This window comes from Oncorhynchus mykiss, chromosome 19, assembly GCF_057628025.1.
Source record: "Oncorhynchus mykiss isolate SJ-2025 chromosome 19, ASM5762802v1, whole genome shotgun sequence".
In the NCBI taxonomy this organism is placed as follows: domain Eukaryota; kingdom Metazoa; phylum Chordata; class Actinopteri; order Salmoniformes; family Salmonidae; genus Oncorhynchus; species Oncorhynchus mykiss.
This window is the reverse complement of record NC_143040.1, coordinates 12,289,812-12,310,221: the sequence shown is the minus strand read 5'-3', so window position 1 is coordinate 12,310,221 and position 20,410 is coordinate 12,289,812. Positions and strand designations below refer to the sequence as shown.

The 20,410-nt window shown below is 39.4% G+C and overlaps 1 long non-coding RNA gene across 1 annotated transcript; it reads right to left on the bottom strand.

Annotated features, from left to right (window-relative positions):
• Positions 1 to 2,744: 2,744 nt before the first annotated feature.
• LOC149974984 (uncharacterized) lies at positions 2,745 to 6,239 on the bottom strand. Its single transcript, XR_016488768.1, has 2 exons — positions 5,914 to 6,239; positions 2,745 to 4,826 (listed from the first exon to the last, which is right to left on the bottom strand). It is a non-coding gene; the product is annotated as an uncharacterized LOC149974984 (long non-coding RNA).
• Positions 6,240 to 20,410: the final 14,171 nt, after the last annotated feature.

Sequence of the window (20,410 nt, the reverse complement as noted above, 5' to 3'; positions counted from 1 at the left end):
AATGTAACAAGTACATTATTTTCTTTAGGAATGCAGTGAAGAAAGTTTGTTGTTAAAAATATAAACAGTGAATTACAGATACCGCAAAAACGACATAAGTAGAACACTGAAATATTTTTACTTAAGTACTTTACACCACTGCCTCTAGTGTAGTCTGTACTCTTTGTCTCCATGTAAATATCACTCCCTCCTTCTCTCTAACATTCCTCCTCTTTGTTCTGTAGTGCATGCCGCTTTGCACGACACTGTGCATTGCCAGCTTCATCAGGTTCTACTGAACATATTCTGAACAATTGGCTCTTGGAGTTTCATGCTTCAGTTTTATTTTGCTTTCAATTGCTGTCTTTATATTCCTAGTTCCACTTATATCACGGACTGACCACACCTACTGACCACAACTACTGACCTCCCGAGTGGCGCAGCGGCCTAAGGCACTGCATCTCAATGCAACAGGCATCACTACAGTCCCTGGTTTGAATCCAGGCTGTATCACATCCGGCCTTGATTGGGAGTCCCATAGGATGGCGCACAATTTGCCCAGTATCGTCCAGATTTGGCCGGGGTAGGCCGTCATTGTAAATAAGAATTTGTTCTTAACTGACTTGCCTAGGTAAATAAACATTTTCTTAAACACAATACTGCCCATAACTACTAACAACAGCTATTGACCACAACCACACAACTACTGACCACAACTACTGGTCTGGTCTGCTCCAGTGTCACGGTCGTGTGTAGAGATGGACCAAGGCGCAGCGGATGTTGAGTTCCACATATATATTAAAAAGTGAAACTTAGCAATAACAACAACAACAACAACAACAACAACAACTCACTACACTAACACCGACCCGTGACTACGTGTTGCACAAAACACAAAATACCATATCCCACCAAACAAAGGTGGAACAAGGCTACCTAAATATGATCCCCAATTAGAGACAATGATTACCAACTGCCTCTAATTGGGAACCATACCAAGTACACCAACATAGAAATATGAAAACTAGAACACCACATAGAAATAATAAACTAGAATACCCCCCAAGTCACACCCTGACCTACTACACCATAGAGAAACAAGGGCTCTCTATGGTCAGGGCGTGACATCCAGCTCTAGTCCTGGGAGTAGCTAACTTGCTCTGGTCTGCACTATAAATGATAGCTACTTAAATATGCATGAATTAACATGCAGTATAATACCCACCAACAATAATTGTAACTCTTGAGCTGTTCGAGCTAGAGACACCAAACCAACGTTCACATGTTCAGGCTATCCTATCAACCACCAATCAATCAATCTATCACTTTTTCAACTATAACCAGTCACCACCACTACTACTGCAGACACGACCACTACTATAACTTATTTCAAAACAAAACATACTTTAAAACAAGCAGGCAAGCACACCACATTTTCTTCGGGAAATGTACTTTTCAGTGATCCCTGTTAGCTTAAAGGGTTGATTTATTAGATACAATTACAGCTAGCTATCAGTAGGTCTACACACAGACCTATTCTACACAGTTCTTTAACTACCACACAAGTACTTTAATAAAGATCTGTCATCACTAGACACACCGTCATATTTCTCTCCTCTAACAAAAGCCTAAAACGTTCTATTCATTACAGTATCATTTGCCCTGAACGTTTTACAAAAGTAAATTGTGCATCTATTTGTCTGAAACGCCCAGCATGGATGATTCAGAGTTGCTTTGCTTTCCTAACAGTGTTGTCCACATGGTCCTGCTTTTTATTCCCATCTTCTGACAGATATCTTTCTCCTATGTCATTTTTTCTTTCAGTTTTCACACTCAACACCTGGCGTTTGGACATTGTTGTGATCTAACTGCTCCACAATCCTAATATTTGTGTAAACTCTTCACAGTTGTGTTCTGTGGGGGTCACTGTAGACCCCATTTAATTGATCCAGAACAGTGGAGGCTACTGAGGCGAGGACCGCTCATAATAATGTCTGGAACGGCGCGAATGGAATGGCATCGAACACATAGAAACCATGGGTTTGATACCTTTCCACTCATTCTGCTCCAGTCATTACAACGAGCCCATCCTCCCCAATTAAGGTGCCACCAACCTCCTGTGATTCACAGTCCTTAGGTAAGGCTGTACAGAGAAATATAAGTATGCCCCCAATGCAATTCTAAAGTGTTATACATCCATGGTGTGATTTAAACTTATTGGTACTTTTCTGTCAAATCAACTAATTATTGTCTTTTGTTGAATTTACATAGCAACAGTCCAAACTTGTTTAGCCTTATCTTGTCCAAATATGGCATGATACCACTATTTGTATCCATTTGCATGACTTTCTATGGGGGACTTTTATTTTGAAGGCAAACATTGAATTCCACTATTGTGGCTAATCCTTATTGTGGCTAGCTTAGCATATATGAGAAGTAAGAGGTCAGTGAAATGTCACTTCCTGTTGACATCTCGCTTCTTCAAAAGTGTCACAAAAAAACAACTAATGAAACATTTCGCTAGTTCATTTTTTTGTTCACTATTTCATGACACATCATAGCTAAGTTTGCACTTTTAAAATAGGAAAGCCAGAAAAAAAACACCGTGCTGTCACCACCAGGGAGTGATATCACACTGATCTCTCATCACACTATCCTCTGACTGCAGCTAAAATGAAAGTCACAGGATATGGTCATCACTAGATACCACAGCCACAAAGTCATAAAAACTGCCTATTTCTACAATTTCTCTTCTTAAAATGTGATTTTGAATGTAACCCTAACCTTAAACACACTGCTAACCTTATACCTAACCCTAACCTTAAATTAAGACCAAAAGCTATTTTTTGTTTTAATTATTTTTACAACCACGTGAAACATTAAAGTAACATTTTGTGCTGTTTAAAAAGTTTGTAACGTGCATAAGTACAATGTATGTCTTAGAAGAATAAATGACATTGTTAACTAATTGTTTCATGAGTTTTAGGACCAAGCTGGAAAACTTGTTGACAACAATGTGGTAGGGGCTTAGCTACAGAGCTAGTGGATAATGAAGGGATGCTAGTGACTAATGGTTATAAAATAGTTATTGCTGTGAGTCGAAAATGGGGAGTTTAATTTGAATCTTTTTTCACTGTCAACAAAGGCAAGATTTTTGTCCGTTGTTTATAATAGTAGGATTCTTCAGAGTCCTCAGTACTGTTTTCTTGTTTTCTAGAAAATGGAAATATAATTTTCCTTTTAAGTTATGAATGTTTTTATAAGGGCTTTATGCTTTATGGGAAAATAGAAATGACAGTACATTGACTGAAAATAATTCATACATAGCTAAAGTAAGATTTGCTATGTTTTTATAATAGATCAGATTGGCAAACTGAACAGTTACAGCGCATTCGGAAAGTATTCAGACCCCTTGACTTGTTATGTTACAGCCTTATTCTAAAATAGATAAAAAAATACAAATCCTCCGTCTACACACAGTACCCCATAATGACAAAGGTCTTTTAGAAATTTGTGCAAATGTATTTAAAATTTAAAAAACAGGAATACCTTATTTACTTAAGTATTCAGACCCTTTGCTATGTGACTCGAAATTGAGCTCAGGGGAATCCTGTTTCCGGTGGTATCCGTCTTGCCACTCTACCATAAAGGCCTGATTGGTGGAGTGCTGCGGAGATGGTTGTCCTTCTGGAAGGTTCTGCCATTTTCACAGAAGTACTATAGAGCTCTGTCAGAGTGGCCATTGAGTCTTGGTCACCTCCCTGACCAAGGCCCTTCTCCCCCGATTTCTCAGTTTGGCCGGACGGCCAGCGCCAGGAAGAGTCTTGGTGGTTCCAAACTTCTTCCATTTAAGAATGATGGAGGCCACTGTGTTCTTGGGGATCTTCTATGCTGCAGAAATGTTTTTGTACCCTTCCTCTGATCTGTGTCGGAGCTCTACGGACAATTCCTTCGACAACATGGCTTGGTTTTTGCTCTGACATGCACTGTCAACTGTGGGATCTTATAGACAGGTGTGTGCCTTTCCAAATCATGTCCAATCAATTGAATTTACCGCAGGTTGGCTCCAATCAAGTTTTAGAAAGATCTCAAGGATGATCAATGGAAACAGGATGCACCTGAGCTCAATTTCCAGTCTCATAGCTAAGGGTGTGAATACTTAGGTAAAAAAGGTATTTCAGTTTTTTAATGTGTAATACATTTGCAAACATTTCTGAAAACCTGTTTTCACTTTGTCATTATAGGGTATTGTGTGTAGATTGCTGAAGATTATATTTTATTTAATCCATTTCAGAATAAGGCTGTAACGTAACAAAATGTGGAAAAAGTCAAGTGGCCTGAATAGTTTCTGAAGGCACTCTGTTTTCACTTAGTTGACAATGGAAGTTCTAGTTCTACTGCTGCATTGGCTTATAGGACATCTCTTGCACTCATTTATTTAGGCGCCAATGAATCACTGTGTATAAATGTGTTCACATGACAGAGCCTGCTTGGTGGCTTAGCTTTTAAGAGCGGTGGACCAGTATACAAATGTTTTCTGGTTTGAATCCCTGAACCAACTATGTCAAAAATCTGCCGATGTGCCCTTGAGCAAAAGTAATGCATTGTAAAAGGGTATAGGGTCCCAAATGGAATATTGTTCAAAATTTAACAGGGTCCCGAATGGCACCCTATTCCCTACACCCTACACCCTACCCTAGTGCACTGTCAAAAGTACTGTGCTAATAGGGTGTCATTTGGGCCTCACTCACAGAAAGCCAGTCTCAGGGTGATGTTGAGAATGACTTGTAGAACACACAGCACTCCTAAACACACAGCAGCCAGCCTGTAGAGTCTTGTTCTTCCATCTGCAGAGAAACAGACACACACACACGCCATCCTACATTATGATTACAAATAGAACAAACATCATCCTACATCACAACTGATTATCATTAGAATTCCGATAACCAAACCCCCCTCCCCCCCAATTTAGGGTTGGTAGCGACCGTTTGCTCAAAAGTATGGTCATCTCAAATCTGATAAACAGGAAGCTACTGTATGAAAAATGACCAGAATTACACAATACAGATGAATGATGACATAAAGAGGATATCTGTGATTGCTGCTTACATTTTTGGGACTTTGAAATGTATGATACTTACCCATTCATTCTTCATGAATGTAACTTATAAATGCCTCATGAGCTTAGTTTAACTTTCTAACCCCATCAGGACGCAAAATATGGAGAAACATAACCACTCTAAAATGCAAAGACAGAGCTATGTATGCATGACTGACCATCCATGAGCTCAAAATGATTGTTTTAAACAGATGACCTATGCAGAAATCGGTCCTCCATTTCCTGGTTGCAAAAATTCTAATGTGTTTATGTGACAAAACAAGCAGTCATTGTGTAAAATAAATATTGTATAATCTGCTGTTTGAAGTTGCTGTACAAAACCGAAAGTAAAAGATGCAAATATGCAACTTCAGAAAGGGAAGCATAGAAATAGCACACAGATCTACCGCGTCTTAGACTTGCTTTCGATGGGAATGAAAGATCTATAACATTTCTATGTGAATTTGGTCGGGTCGCCCAAAAATGTACTGTAGCTTTAAGGCAATATAGAGTTTGTACAATTGCATAATTTACAATTCCAGAGTAAACAAGCTTACACTGAGCATACGTAGCTCTTCTGTCTATGAAATTGAGAGTGCTTACATTTCTCCAGCCCCTCAGCTGTTTACCAAAAACAGTGGCAGGGTGTCCACTTTGTTGTTGTTTTAAAAGGTTATTTTCAATTGATCGTATTTAAATAGTTCCAGTTACTGAAGGGAAACAAAACACATACATTTTAGTGTGCGTGACTCCAGCATGTTGTAAACTCCACGTTCCGTACTGAACCACCCAGAAGACAAAACACTCAAAAAGATACAGTTATTTGTGCTTACCTGAGCGATGGGTCTCAGTCTTCACGCTCCTCGTTGCTCTGTTCTGGTTTTCTTCGTTAATGTTGTTTAATTCAATCACCTGTTTGTTGACGTAGTCGGCCATCTTAACTAAACGTACCGAATATCACGCCAATCAATCAATGAATCCACTATTCAGTCTGCCTGACCTCTTATTGTAATATCTATGAGTCTAACTTACTTTTACTTACAGTATTAACTGTACGTCTCTGTTTTCTGTCTGTGTCTAACAGCTGGATGTTTCAAGGCTCTATCCACCAATAAGAAGGCTGTAGATGTCAGAAGGTTTCAAGGCTCTATCCACCAATAAGAAGGCTGTAGGTGTCAGGAGGTTTCAAGGCTCTATCCACCAATAAGAAGGAGACTCTTGAGATATGTCCCAAATGGCACTCTTTTCTCTATACAATCACTTCATAGGGAAATAGGATACCATTTGGGACGCAAACTTTTACACTCTCTCTCTCTTTCTCTCTGATATTGCCACATAGTGGTTAGAGAGAGATAATAGAAGTGGAGACTGTATTAACAATATTGATTTCTGTCACTACAACAGGCATTTATCAATGGGATTGAATTATTCAGTCATGTCTGGATTGATCTGACTGACTTGGTTACTGAGGGGACCTGGAAAATGGGTGGACAGCACCCACTGCCCACCCCAAGGTAAGATACTACTGCTCTAAAAACACTGACCACAGCGTAAGGAGTAGGACTGATTGATTCTCTGTGTTGTTCATACTCTATGTTCTGAGACGGAGGTCAGTCTAACTCTGTGTTGTTCATACTCTATGTTCTGAGAGAGAGGTCAGTCTAACTCTGTGTTGTTCATACTCTATGTTCTGAGAGAGAGGTCAGTCTAACTCTGTGTTGTTCATACTCTATGTTCTGAGACGGAGGTCAGTCTAACTCTGTGTTGTTCATACTCTATGTTCTGAGACGGAGGTCAGTCTAACTCTGTGTTGTTCATACTCTATGTTCTGAGAGAGAGATCAGTCTAACTCTGTGTGGTCCATACTATTAGTTCTGAGAGAGTGGTCAGTGTAACTCTGTGTTGCTCATACTCTATGTTCTGAGAGAGAGGTCAGTCTAACGCTGTGTTGTTCATACTCTATGTTCTGAGAGAGAGGTCAGTCTAACTCTGTGTTGTTACCTAACAGGTTGTCAGGCCAATGGTGGGATAGTCGCTGTTCTTCTTCATACAACTGGATCTCTGAGAAATAATATAAAATCCCCATAAAAATCAGACCCAGGCTGAATCAGTTGGATGGGTCTTTGATTTCCTTAGGGGGACACGTTTTTCACTCGATCTCCTGTGTGTGCACGCGCGTTCAGAATTAGTTTAATGGATGTAATAGTAAAGACCATAGCCAGCTAGTGAATTTCAACTTTGTGGAAGTTTACTGTTTACTGTTTATCCTACCATTTCTACTGATCTGCATGCCGGTTATGATTATTTTCTTTTCTTGGAATAGTTGAATTTCAATAATAATAATATTGAATAATACTGTTTTTGTTTCTCGAAAATCATTGTCACGTGGTTAATCATAAAAATCATAAAAACGTATACAAATCTAAAACTTTAAACTAAACTACTAAACTACTAAACTAAATTACACATTGATACCCTGCGATCCATCGGCCTAAAGAAATGAGAACATAGAACTCATAGAGGCAGCAGTAGGCCTATCATCAACTAAGTAAAATACAAAGTAAAATACTAAAATACTAAAATAACTAAGTAAAATACATCGGCCTACAGCCGACAAATGAAAACAGTAGAATATATCCTGATGAAAATGACGGTTCGTTCAATCACATTCATCTCTCTATTGCGCCTGTCTGCCTCCCTTTCTATCTGTCTTGACTTGAGCTATTGCAGAGTGATGAGCAACATTGTATCAAATCATCACTTGGTCCGGCCCAAAACTGTCACTATGGGACTTGCAACATTGTATCGACTAGTCTATTCCGAGCCCTCAGAGTTAGGGATAGAAAGCTTTTCTTCCCCAAATCACGGGCTTCCCAAACACACTTGTGATTTAAAACTGACAAGGGTATTCATTTTGTATGCTATTTGGTAGTGTCGTGGAAAATTGCAAGATTATGTTATAATGCTTGTATTACATTATAGTAGTTGTTACATTCAACAGAATAGAGTATTGTGTGTGTGTTCCACTGAGGATGGGCCTCTATGAGATAACACGGACAGAGGAGATTTACGATGTCTTTGGGGTGATAAAACCTAAAGAGCATTCCAGATAACATGAGCTACTGGTTCTGTTCTATGCCATACCAGGGAGAGACGGTTCCCTTTTCAAGTGAGGGGGCCAGACACTGGTCTTTACAATGAGAACAGTTGACACAGCAGTAACTGTTTGCTATGTTTCATAGATATCTTTCATACAAATCTTAACCTTTGTGAACTGTTCTTAAGATCTGTGGTTCGTCAGTGTAAGTCGAGAGGGGTGTACCTTGGCTATAAAAGATCTTTGTACTTTTCTGGTGGTACTTCTCAACGGTTCATTAGAAATAGTGAATTGTTGAAAGTCAAATGCTATTGCAAAGCTTATTATTATTATTAAAGATGTAATTTAAGTATAACTCTGACTGGTGTGTAGTTTGTAACTCTCCTCATTTGGTAAAGCAGAAATATGCCACCACAGTAGACAACACTGGGGAGTTTTTGGCGTTTGAGTTCATTGGTAAATTTCAGGTTAATATTAGTCAGAGAGACTATATGAAGGTTTGCAAAGCAATTCCACAATTCCACTTGGACTTATTTAGAGCACTTTGTTATATCATGAGGTTGTTCTCTTTTCCAAGTTTACAAATTAATGACTTGAATCTTTTGGATAAAAAATGCAACAATAAGTGGACACGATTGGCAGTTAATGAAGTCATTTTTGGTGATTGAAATTCAATATATTGCTATGGAAGTGACCAACCCATGCTATGGTATACGTGCCTACCTTACACCTTACTTGTCCAGTTATCCCAAAAGTTAAAGAAACTTCATTTTTAAATATTTTCTTCCATCTACCTGACACGGTGCTGACTTTTGCCCAATACCTGCAGCAAAAGCCTCTACCCCGTCCTCTGGCTAGGCAGAGTACTTTAGGATTTTAGTTACTTCAGTGTAACAAGGGCCTAGCCATGCGGCCCTACCAACCCTCCTATTTATTCGTAATGGCCCTTCGCGTGAGTTGGGTTTTTTCCTTCGTTCACGTTGTCACTCCCTTATTTTTCCGGTCTAGTATGAGGCCTTGGATAGATATACTCCTATTTAAATATTCTAAGTGTTATGGATTCCTCCTATATTTCCTTACTTTCAAGTTTCTTTACCTATGTATATATCAATACCTAATAACAACTCCTATTAGTTATTATGCTCGTCAGCTAGTAGTCACTTGGAAACTAGTATTGGTATATGTTTTGACTCTCTTAAAAATATATTATTGTCCACACAATGAAATATTCTTTAGTGCAATCACTTTAACCTATAACCAGGGTCACTTTCTGTTCAGTGAGAGTGTCAAAGGCGTTTGCTCTCCAGATCGTTAATCTGGCCTAGTTGTCAAAGTTTCAAGCTTTTATTTAGTCTCTCTGTTTTTTGTCTTATACACATTATTACAATTCAATGGTTATACAGTTTCTCAATACAACAATAATGCTCAATCAATCCTTAATGCTTTAAGCTATGCCAGATAATATTGCAAAACTTTAAATGCGTTAACACTTCTAACAATATTGACTAAATAGCAAAAATAGTTAAATTACCTTAAATGCTCAGCCCCTTGGTCACTTTCCTGTAAGTGGTATTCTCACAGCTATGACGCTAAATTCTGAATTCCAATATCTCTATACACTTCCAACTCTGTGTATGGACTCCATATATTGTAACTGGTACTTGGCTGTTTCCTTGTATTGCCAATCACATCTGTACCTGATGTCTCACTGAGTGACTGCCGCTTTGTCTGTGATCAAGAGGTGTTTAGACCTCTGTGTTTCGTAGACTCAGTTTCGGGTTCACAAAGTTCAACCAAGTATATTCAGATAGTGATCCAATAAGTACTTAGGCAAATTATCCAGTTCTCAAATATTGTTCTAGTCTATCAAAAAGCTTATAGTGCAATAGTAAATTTACCTGTGATGATTCTCCATATGAAGTCTGTCTCATATGTTAGTGAGGATCATGCTGTCTTATGATCTCTGTTCTCTTTATATACCTTTTTACAGGGGAAGTTCCCACTGGTGCTGTAAACCTACGTAATCTTAGACCTGTGTGTAAACGGAAGCTTCCTATTATTACTCTTTAAGGTCATGCACTACTGACTCTCACATTGCTGCTTCCGTGTTACTGTTGGCTGATTCTACTCAATCATACCAGCTGGTTGTTTCTACCACTGGAGGTGGCGTAGGTGGCATGTCAAGCGTCAGCTGGGAGAAGTCTATGATAGGTATCTCCTCTGCTTCCCCCTGTTGTCCAGTTTCTGCAGGTGTGGTCCATGGTTCCATGAGGTCCCGTGAATGCCCTGTGTTGTTGTCCCCATTGCTTGATGGAGTGGGCAGATTATTTTCGTCTCTTGTCACATACCCTGTTAAGGATTTCTTGCACAAAATATTACATTTTGACAAAATGCCTTGTGTTTTTTCTTCCTCTGATTCAGAATCTATAGAGCATTTATTTATTTCATGCCGCCATTCTAGTAAACTATGGATTGAAGTTCATGAATGGTTGTGTATAAAATCTCCAGAATTATCTATGTTTACCTTTGATGATGTTAAGTGGCATTATCCTTGTACTTCCGATCATAACTATTTTGTTAACAATATTATCCTCTTAGCCAAATAATATATTTACAAATGTAAATAGGGTGGAAAAATTCCTTATTTTGTAGTTTTATTCATTTAACTGTTACAATTTTATAAATCCCTCAAACTTGTGCAACTTAAAAAGTTGGGAAAATTGTTTGAAGTCATGTCTGAAAATGTCTCATTGCATTGTCACATATTAATGATGTCCTGATTATTTCCTTTTTTTCATTGTATTCACAGGAATGTCCCTGTATTGATGTGTAATATTGTTTTTATTGTTGCAAAAAATACAATAAAAACATTTAAAACATAAAAATTAAAAAACTTGTGGTTTAAAACAGTCAATAGCATTATTTTTAAAGAAGTTAATGCACCATCGAGAGCATCCTGACCAGTTGCATCACTGCCTGGTATGGCAATTGCTCGGCATCCAACCGTAAGGCTCTACAGAGGGTAGTGAGTACGGCCCAGTATATCACTGGGGCCAAGCTTCCTGTATCCACAAACTACATACTAGGCGGTGTCAGAGGAAGGCCCAAAAAATTGTCAAAGACTCCATTCACCCAAGTCAGAGACTGTTCTCTCTGCTACCACACGGCAAGCAGTACGCCAAGTCTAGGAACAAAAGGCTCCTTAACAGCGTCCACCCCCAAGTCTCGTTATTGTTAGTATTCTGCCATGGCCAGCGAAGAGCCCGGATCTCAATCCCATTGAGCACATCTGGGAGATGTTGGATCGGAGGGTGAGGGCTAGGGCCATTGCCCCTAGAAATTACCGGGAACTTGCAGGTGCCTTGGTGGAAGAGTGGGGTAACATCTCACAGCAAGAACTGGCAAATATGGTGCAGTCCATGAGGAGGAGATGCACTGCAGTACTTATTGCAGCTGGTGGCCACACCAGATACTGACTGTTACTTTTGATTTTGACCCCCCTTTTGTTCAGGGACAGTTTATTCAATTTCTATTAGTCACATGTCTGTGGAACTTGTTCAGTGTATGTCTCAGTTGTTGAAACTTGTTATGTTGATACAGATGTTTACACATTAAGTTTGCTGAAAATAAATGCAGCTGACAGTGAGAGGACGTTTCTTTTTTTGTTGAGTTCATGTATATACAGTATATATATATAAATCAAAATAGACCCCTTGAAAAATGTACATAACACTGGAAATATCACATTTACATAAGTTTTCAGACACTTTACTCAGTACTTTGTTGAAGCACCTCTGGCAGCGGTTACAATCTTCTTGGGTATGACGCTGCAAGCTTGGCACACCACCATGCTTCACCGTAGGGATGGTGCCAGGTTTCCTCCAGACGTGACGCTATGTTTCATCAGACGGTAGAATCTTGTTTCTCATTGTCTGAGAGTTGTCATGTCTCTGACTATATTTAAATTATATGACATGCTATTTTATCGAATCGATTACCTAACATTTAATTGATTACGTGATTGAATTAAACCATGCAACAATTAACTCGTTAATAACCTGGGGCACCACGGAAGAGTGTTTATAGAGCTGCTGTCTTCCGAATAAACTCAAAGATCTGAAGATCTTTTATATCAATAGCAATCAATGAGTCATTAATTATTCTTAACCTTCTATCAATCTCATCTGAACATTGTTAAATTCTTGGTTATCTGCACAAACTCTAGCTCAAGTTATGAATCAGCAATATACAATTTGGCTTAATTATTTATTTACTAACTAATCAAATCACAGAAATGCATATATACACACAGAATTGATCAAACATTGATTACTAATAATGTCATGAAAAGTCCCTAGTGGGCTAACCTGATATGACGGCTGGTTACACAAAGGAAGGGGGTTGGGTTTGAATGAAAGAGCGAGAAGACTGAGGAACAAAAGAATTGGGTCTCTATCGGTTCTTGAGAAGCTATGCTACCGTAAATACAGAATCTTATGAATTCTAATAATCGCTCATTTGGAAAAGGAAAATCAAGATATATATTTACACTGAGCTGCGCTTCGATAGATGGGTCGAAGATGGAAGACTGGATTGCCCAGCAGAGATCTCCATTGTCCTTTGAAGAATCTTTCTGGTCGTAGTGTTGTAGTGCGGATATGTTGAAGTATCCTGTCGTTCTCAGGAGATTGTCTGTCCATTCCTAGGCCAAATACGTTTACAGCTGCTGCTGATAACTCGGCTTCTAAGATGTATCACTTCTTCTTCGGTGAATAAGAGTTCAAAGTTCATAATCAGTTGCCATAATCAGGTCACATCCTTCCAGCGTGGTGATCGTCACCTCCACGTGATCTGGTCTCATGTATATTTCGTTACGTAGAGTGGATATTCAACCATTTGCAACCACAGCTCACGCTGGGGTTTGCTTAATCTGATGTGAATTAGGTCACAGGGGCTTTATACTGGAGAAGAGATGGGCGTGTTTCATAGTTCTCAACCAATGTCTGTTCACTTGGGCGTGGCCACTGAATGAGCATCAGTTTACTTATGAAAACAATTCTCTCATTTAGAAGGCTCAAATTACATCTAATCTTTTCACACCTAGTTTCATATTTAAACATTTAAATTGCTCAACAATTCCATGTGAATCTGATAACTAGAATGTGTAGACTTTCCCAGGTATATTTTATGTTGTTCTATCATCAGTAATAATGTCTCAGACAACAACTGATCTGACATCATATTCTTCAAGTACCAACGGATACTTTCAACTGGTTGGATTACCAAAATATTGTTCCATTCCCAACCTTTTGATGTTACTGTATTGCAAAGTCTCTCTCTGTGGTTAACAAAGGATTTTCAAAAGTTAATTTTTGTAGAGTGGAGAGAGAAGGGGGAAAGGTATTTATGGGGGGGTCATAAATCAGTGGGGGAAAGAGAGGGAAAGGGGGTTTCATGACCTTCACCCAACAGGGCAAAGTCACGACGAGTCTTTAGTTGCCTTTTGACAAATTACAAGCAGGCTGTCATGTGCCTTTTACTGAGGAGAGGCTTCCATCTCAAAGAAGATCAATGGAAACAAGATGCACTTGAGCTCAATTTCTATTCTCATAGCAAAGGATCTGAATACTTATGTAAATAAGGTACTTCTTAAAACCTATTTTCACTTTGTCATTATGGGGTATTGTGTGTAGAATATTTGATTCATTTTAGAGTAAGGCTGTGACGTAACAAAATGTGCTAAAAGTCAAGGAGACTGAATACTTTCCGAATGCACTGTACTGTTATTTCCTCATACAATGCAAGGTTTCTCGTGTTTCATTTCGGAATATGTTAACAATAGATGAAGGTTAGGGTTAAGGGTTTGGTTAAGGTAAGGGTCAGGTTTAGGTTTTGGATAATCTAGCTGGGTCATTTACTTTTCGTTTTTATACACCAGCTTCAAACAGCTGAAAATTCTATATTTTTGGATATGGAAAATATATTTCACTGCGGTTTAGATGGTACAATGATTCTCTACCTGTTTGTTTTGCCACATAAACTGAAATTAAGCAAATTTTTTTAATTTTAGCAACCAGCAAATGTCGGAGTGATTTCTGCATAGCTAACTCGTTTTTTAAAGATGCACTATCACATGTTCTTGTCAAACTGTCAACAGAGTAGCTAGCAAGCAACAAAATATGCCAAATAACAGTCTAAAAATGACTTGAGGGCAAACAAATCAGATTTGACGTTCAGACACGTCACATAGCGATATATCCAATTGCATTTGGCTTGTGGCTGTTCAGACTGCAGGAAAGAGAACAGATTCAAATCAGATATGCAAAACAATAGGATTTCAGTCATTTCAAACTGCTAATGTGAACAAGGCTTTAGTCTCGCCTGTTACATGTGCATGAATACCTACCTTTTTAAGTGTTTGTCTCCCCACTAGCTGTTTTCTACAAGCTCAGTTTCTCAAATCAAATATCATTTTATTTGTCACATACACATGTTTAGCAGATGTTATTGCGGGTGTAGCGAAATGCATATAGTACTGCAAAGTTGCTTAGGAGCTACAAGCATCTTGCTTGCATCTGGCTTAGCTGTGATATCATGTGACCTGTAAACAGGAAGTTGATGTTTCTGATGGAAGATAACCTTGTATTTGATTCTGCAGTCTACATATACAGTACCAGTCAAAAAATTGGACACACCTACTCATTCAAGGGATTTTCTTTATTTTTTACTATTTTCTACATTGTGAAAAATAATGAAGACATGAAATAACACATGCAAAGAAAAAAAATCTAAATATATTTTATAGTAGACACCCTTTGCCTTAATGACAGCTTTGCACACTCTTGGCATTCTCTCAACCAGCTTCATGAGGTAGTCACCTGGAATGCATTTGTTAAAAGTTAATTTGTGGAATTTCTTTCCTTCTTAATGCGTTTGAGCCAATCAGTTGTGTTGTGACAAGGTAGGGGTGGCATACAGAAGATAGCCCTATTTGGTAAAAGACTAAGTTCATATTATGGTAAAACCATCTCAAATAAGCAAAGAGAAACGACAGACCATCATTACTTTAAAACATGAAGGTCAGTCAATCTGGAAAATGTCAAGAACTTTGAAAGTTTCTTAAAGTGCAGTTGCATAATCCATCAAGCACTATGATGAAACTGGCTCTCATGAGGACCGACACAGGAAAGAAAGACCCAAAATTACCTCTGCTTCAGAGGATAAGTTTATTAGTTACCAGCCTCAGAATTTGTAGCCCTAGTAAATGCTTCAAAGAGGTAAAGTAACACACGTCTCAACATCAACTGTTCAGAGGAGACTGTGTGAATCAGGACTTCTTGGTCAGATTGCTGCAAAGAAACCACTACTAAAGGACACCCATAGTAAGAAGAGACTTGCTTGGGCCAGGAAACACGAGCAGTGGAAATCTAGAGTTTGGTCTGATGAGTCCAAATTTGAGATTTTTGGTTCCAATCACTGTGTCTTTGAGACGCAGAGACACCGATGATTTCTGCATGTGTGGTTCCCACCGTGGAGCATGGAGGAGGAGGTGTGATGGTGTGGGGGTGCTCTGCTAGTTAAACTGTCTGTGATTTATTAAGAATTCAAGGCTCACTTAACCAGCATGGCTACCACAGCATTCTGCAGCGATACGCCATCCCATCTGGTTTGCGCTTAGTGGGACTATCCTTTGTTTTTCAACAGGACAGTAACCCAACCCACCTCCAGGCTGTGTAAGAGATTTTTGACCAAGAGGGGGGGGGGGGGGGGGGGGGGGCGCATGTCCCCCTCGTCCCCAGTGAAAGTTGTGCCCCTGGCTCTGCCTCTACCAACTTATTTTTTTAGCCAGATCAACAGCATTGTCCTCCTCTTTAATTAACTGATTCTTTAGACCAGTATGGTTAATTAATTATTCACACCACCAAGTTACCTCAACAGGTAACAATGTATTGTATTGAATAGGTGAGTAATTGAGGATTGTTTTGTTTCTTTTCTATGTCATGCTTGGGGAGAGGCAAATGTGTATCCCAAATAGCACCATTTTCCTTATTTAGTGCACTAATTTTGACCAGGCCCCATAAGGCTGTCGTCAAATGTAGGGCAGGAGGAGGGCTGTACTTAATTAACGTGGTCAGTGTGAAAACAATGATTGATATCAGACCAGAAATATTGTTAGTAAGACTAGCTAAGCATTGGCACCAAGTGTAGAGTTTGCACATGTTTTTTCAGATTAGGGGATAAGAATCCGAAAGCAAAGCTAAAACATTTACATATTACCTTAAGAATGAGAAATGCCAGAATAATAGTAGGGAAAATTATTTATTTAATATTTAATTATTTCATCACATTCCCAGTGGGTCAGACATTTACATACACTCAATTAGTATTTGGTAGCATTGCCTTTAAATTGTTTAACTTGGGTCAAACATTTCGGGTAGCCTTCCACAAGCTTCCCACAATAAGTTGGGTGAATTTTGGCCTTTCCTCCTGACAGAGCTGGTGTAACTGAGTCAGGTTTGTAGGCCTCCTTGCTCGCAAACGCTTTTTCAGTTCTGCCCACAAATTTTCTATGGGATTGTGGCTTTGTGATAGCCACTCCAATACCTTGACTTTGTTGTCCTTAAGCCAAACTGTAGTCTGGCTTTTTTGTGGGTGGTTTTGGAGCAGTGGCTTCTTCCTTGCTGAGCGGCCTTTCAGGTTATATCGATATAGGACTCGTTTTACTGTAGATATAGGTACTTTTGTACCTGTTTCCTCCAGCATCTTCAAAAGGTCCTTTGCTGCTGTTCTGGGATTGATTTGCACTTTTCGCACCGAAGTACGTTCATCTCTAGGAGACAGAACGCATCTCCTTCCTGAGTGGTATGACGGCTACGTGGTCCCATGTTGTTTATACTTGCGTACTATTGTTTGTACAGATGAACGTGGTACCTTCAGGTGTTTGTAAATTGCTCCCAAGGATGAAACAGACTTGTGGAGGTCTACAATTTTGTTCATTTTCCCATGATGTCACTCCAAGAGACACTGAGTTTAAAGGTAGGCCTGGAAATATATCCACAGGTACACCTCCAATTGACTTAAATTATGTCAATTAGCCTAATAGAAGCGCCTAAAGCCATGACATCATTTTCTGGAGTTTTCCAAGCTGTTTAAAGGCACAGTCAACTTAGTGTATGTAAACTTCTGACCCACTGGAATTGTGATACAGTGAAATATAAGTGGAATTATCTGTCTGTAAACAATTGTTGGAAAAATTACTTGTGTCATGCACAAAGTAGATGTCCTAACCAACTTGCCAAAACTATAGTTTGTTAACAAGAAATTTGTGGAGTGGCTGAAAGTTTTAATGACTCCAACCTAAATGTATGTAAACTTCCGACTTCAACTGTATATCCCTGGCATGGGCTTAAAACTGTTTCAACAGCTTGCCAACACCATACATGATGCAGAATGACTATCAGTATAGATATGAACTGACTTATCCTTAGCCAGCATGCATGCTCTAGTTAATGCAAACAATTCAGCCGCCTGGGCAGATATATGTGATGGTAGTCTTCATTGCAACAATATCAGCACAAGCAACACAACCTAAGTTGCCGTAGCAACCGCTCTAAGACAATAGCATCCTACTGGTCTTCGCTGAGCTCCATGTTCTTGCGTAAGAACACCAGACCTCAAATTAAACGTTGGGAATGGATTGGCAAACCCAGACATGGTTAAACAGTCAACCTTTCCTTCAGAGCAACCATAGCTGATTCTGCACTCTCATTCCAAATATCAGGATCCTGTGCGGTCATTTGGTGACCATAAATACAAGCTTGAAGGGGAATGACTATTTCAGCGTGGTCAAGCAGTCGGGGCTTTGCAGTAGCCAGTCATCCCCAGTAATAACATCATGTGTTGTTTGGTAAGAGGTTTAGGCACTGCCAATAAAAAAAAATCCTCCATAATTTTTCTCATTTTGTCTGTCATAGTTGAAGTGAGATCTTTTTAAGTGGGAGAACTTGCACAATTGGTGGCTGACTAAATACTTTTTTGCCCCACTGTATATCTTCTCCCAGATGCACTTCTCTCACTTTTCCAGTATATGTCCGATGAGTACTGTAACAGCCCCGTTTACACCACGATGCTGTCACGATCTTCCAAACCACTACTTTCAAACCACTATCTCCCAATAAGTTTTCTAATCGGCTAACGCTCATCCTCGCTGACACCATCTTTTATACATTAATACATTTCCTTCTTTAAGAAGACTCTACCCCTGTCTCCCATTCACACTCCCATCTCTCAAGAGGACTCTGCCCACTTCTCCCAATCAGCCAACCCCTATAATAGAGAATGGACCCTTCTTGCTCAGCATCCCTCAGCAGCCCTCTTGCAGAGGACTCAAACCCCTTTTTGAGAAAGCTTTTTGGGAATATTTTTGAGAAAAGACCCTTCCAATCCCAATAATAGAGAAAAAGGCCCTTCTTTCAAGAGGACTCTACCCCAATCTCTCATTCAGCCTTCTCTCAGAGGACTCACACCCCTTTTTGAGAAATTACCCTTTTTTCAAGAGGACTCTACCCCTATCTCTCATTCACTGAGCTCGCTATTTTCTTAAAACTTAGCGCTCATTTTCTTAAAACTAAGCTTGTTAACCCATGATCAAAGAATCCAGGTCTTATCTAAATTTGTTTAGGATAGAGTAGACAGTCTCCCCTGCTCCAGTGATTTCAGGCGGGTTTCATCTGCTCCAACCTCTATGTGGAGTGAGAATTCCCTGGGTCACTGTTGACCGTCATGTACGGTTGACCTGTCTTCACTCTGGAATCGGTTGAAGCCCGCCGTTATCCATCCCATCCTCGTCGCCAAGAATTGTAAAGGAAATTCTGCCCTATGTGCACACAAGTGACCACAGGAAACTTCCTTGATCAGAGGTTAGTTTGTTTAATAAGGATTGCAAGCCGGATTGCAAGCCGGAGTATACACTTACAGTAATTTGCATGTAACACACTCATCACAAAATATGGTGTTTTCCCTTTTTATCCCCTACTGAGGATCACCCCACCCGGGGTGATGTCCCTTAACTTTAATACCATAATTAATAGTTGGTAATACAAAGATGTCTCTGCTAGGCAGAGTTCAGCTTATTGTGTTATTGGCAGTTAGTTTCCCAATCACTCTTTCCATTTTTGCTGTCATGTGCAAGCAGAAGTAAGACTGGAACATAGCAACAACAGGAACACTTGGTTCCCTTTATCTATCTGTTACCCAAAGTATAGTTTCAACACACAAACATATGACTTTATACAGGTGACCTTTTCATGCACTTGCAAGGTCTATCACTGATTCTTAATCTCAAGCTCAAGCAAAACATTAATCATTGTACTTTTGCAGTCACCGGTAGAATTGTAATGTACAGATATTATAAAATTCCTTTCAGTCCTCCCACCAGCCTCCTCTGTTGTCATGGTGTTGTTAAACCACTTTCTCACAAATCCAGTAATGATTGTCTGAACATGACAGGTCATTCCATGCCTTTCCAGGACGCCATGTTTCTGTGTTCAGCTCAACACAGTCCTCCTTCCGATTTGCTGGGGTGTCACCATCATTCTCAAGCTGCAGTTTGTGCCAGTAACTACAGGGTAAACAAGACAGAGAAAATAATGAATAAACATTTTGATTTGTCACATGAGCGAAATAGAACAGGTGTAGACTTTACAATGACATGTTTAGTTATGGGTCCTTCCCCAACAATGCAGAGTTAAACAGTAAGAAATAAATTAGTAAAACCTTTGCTAAAGAAAAAATAAAAATAGTAACACAACAAAAAAAGTGACTAGGCAATTAGGACAGAAAATAAACAGAGTAGCACAGCGAGTGTGAAGAATGTGGAAGTGTGTGTGGATGTGTTAAATACTATTTCTAGGGGGTTTAGGGTTAAGGTTAGAATTAGTATAGGGTTAGGGTTAGGAGCTTGTTATGGGGAGTGAATGAGGACCCAAAAGCAAACTAACTTAAACAGAGCTTCTTTAATAACCAAACATAGGTAGGCTCAGATAGACCGGCAGATTCCGACAGGACAGGACAAGGTTACAGCAAACATGACGATAGTCTGGCTCAGGCATGAAACACAACAAACAAGAATCCGACAAGGACAGGAGCAGAAACAGAGAGAGATATAGGGACCTAATCAGAGGGAAAAAGGGAACAGGTGGGGAACGGGGTGAATGGGTAGTTAGAGGAGACAA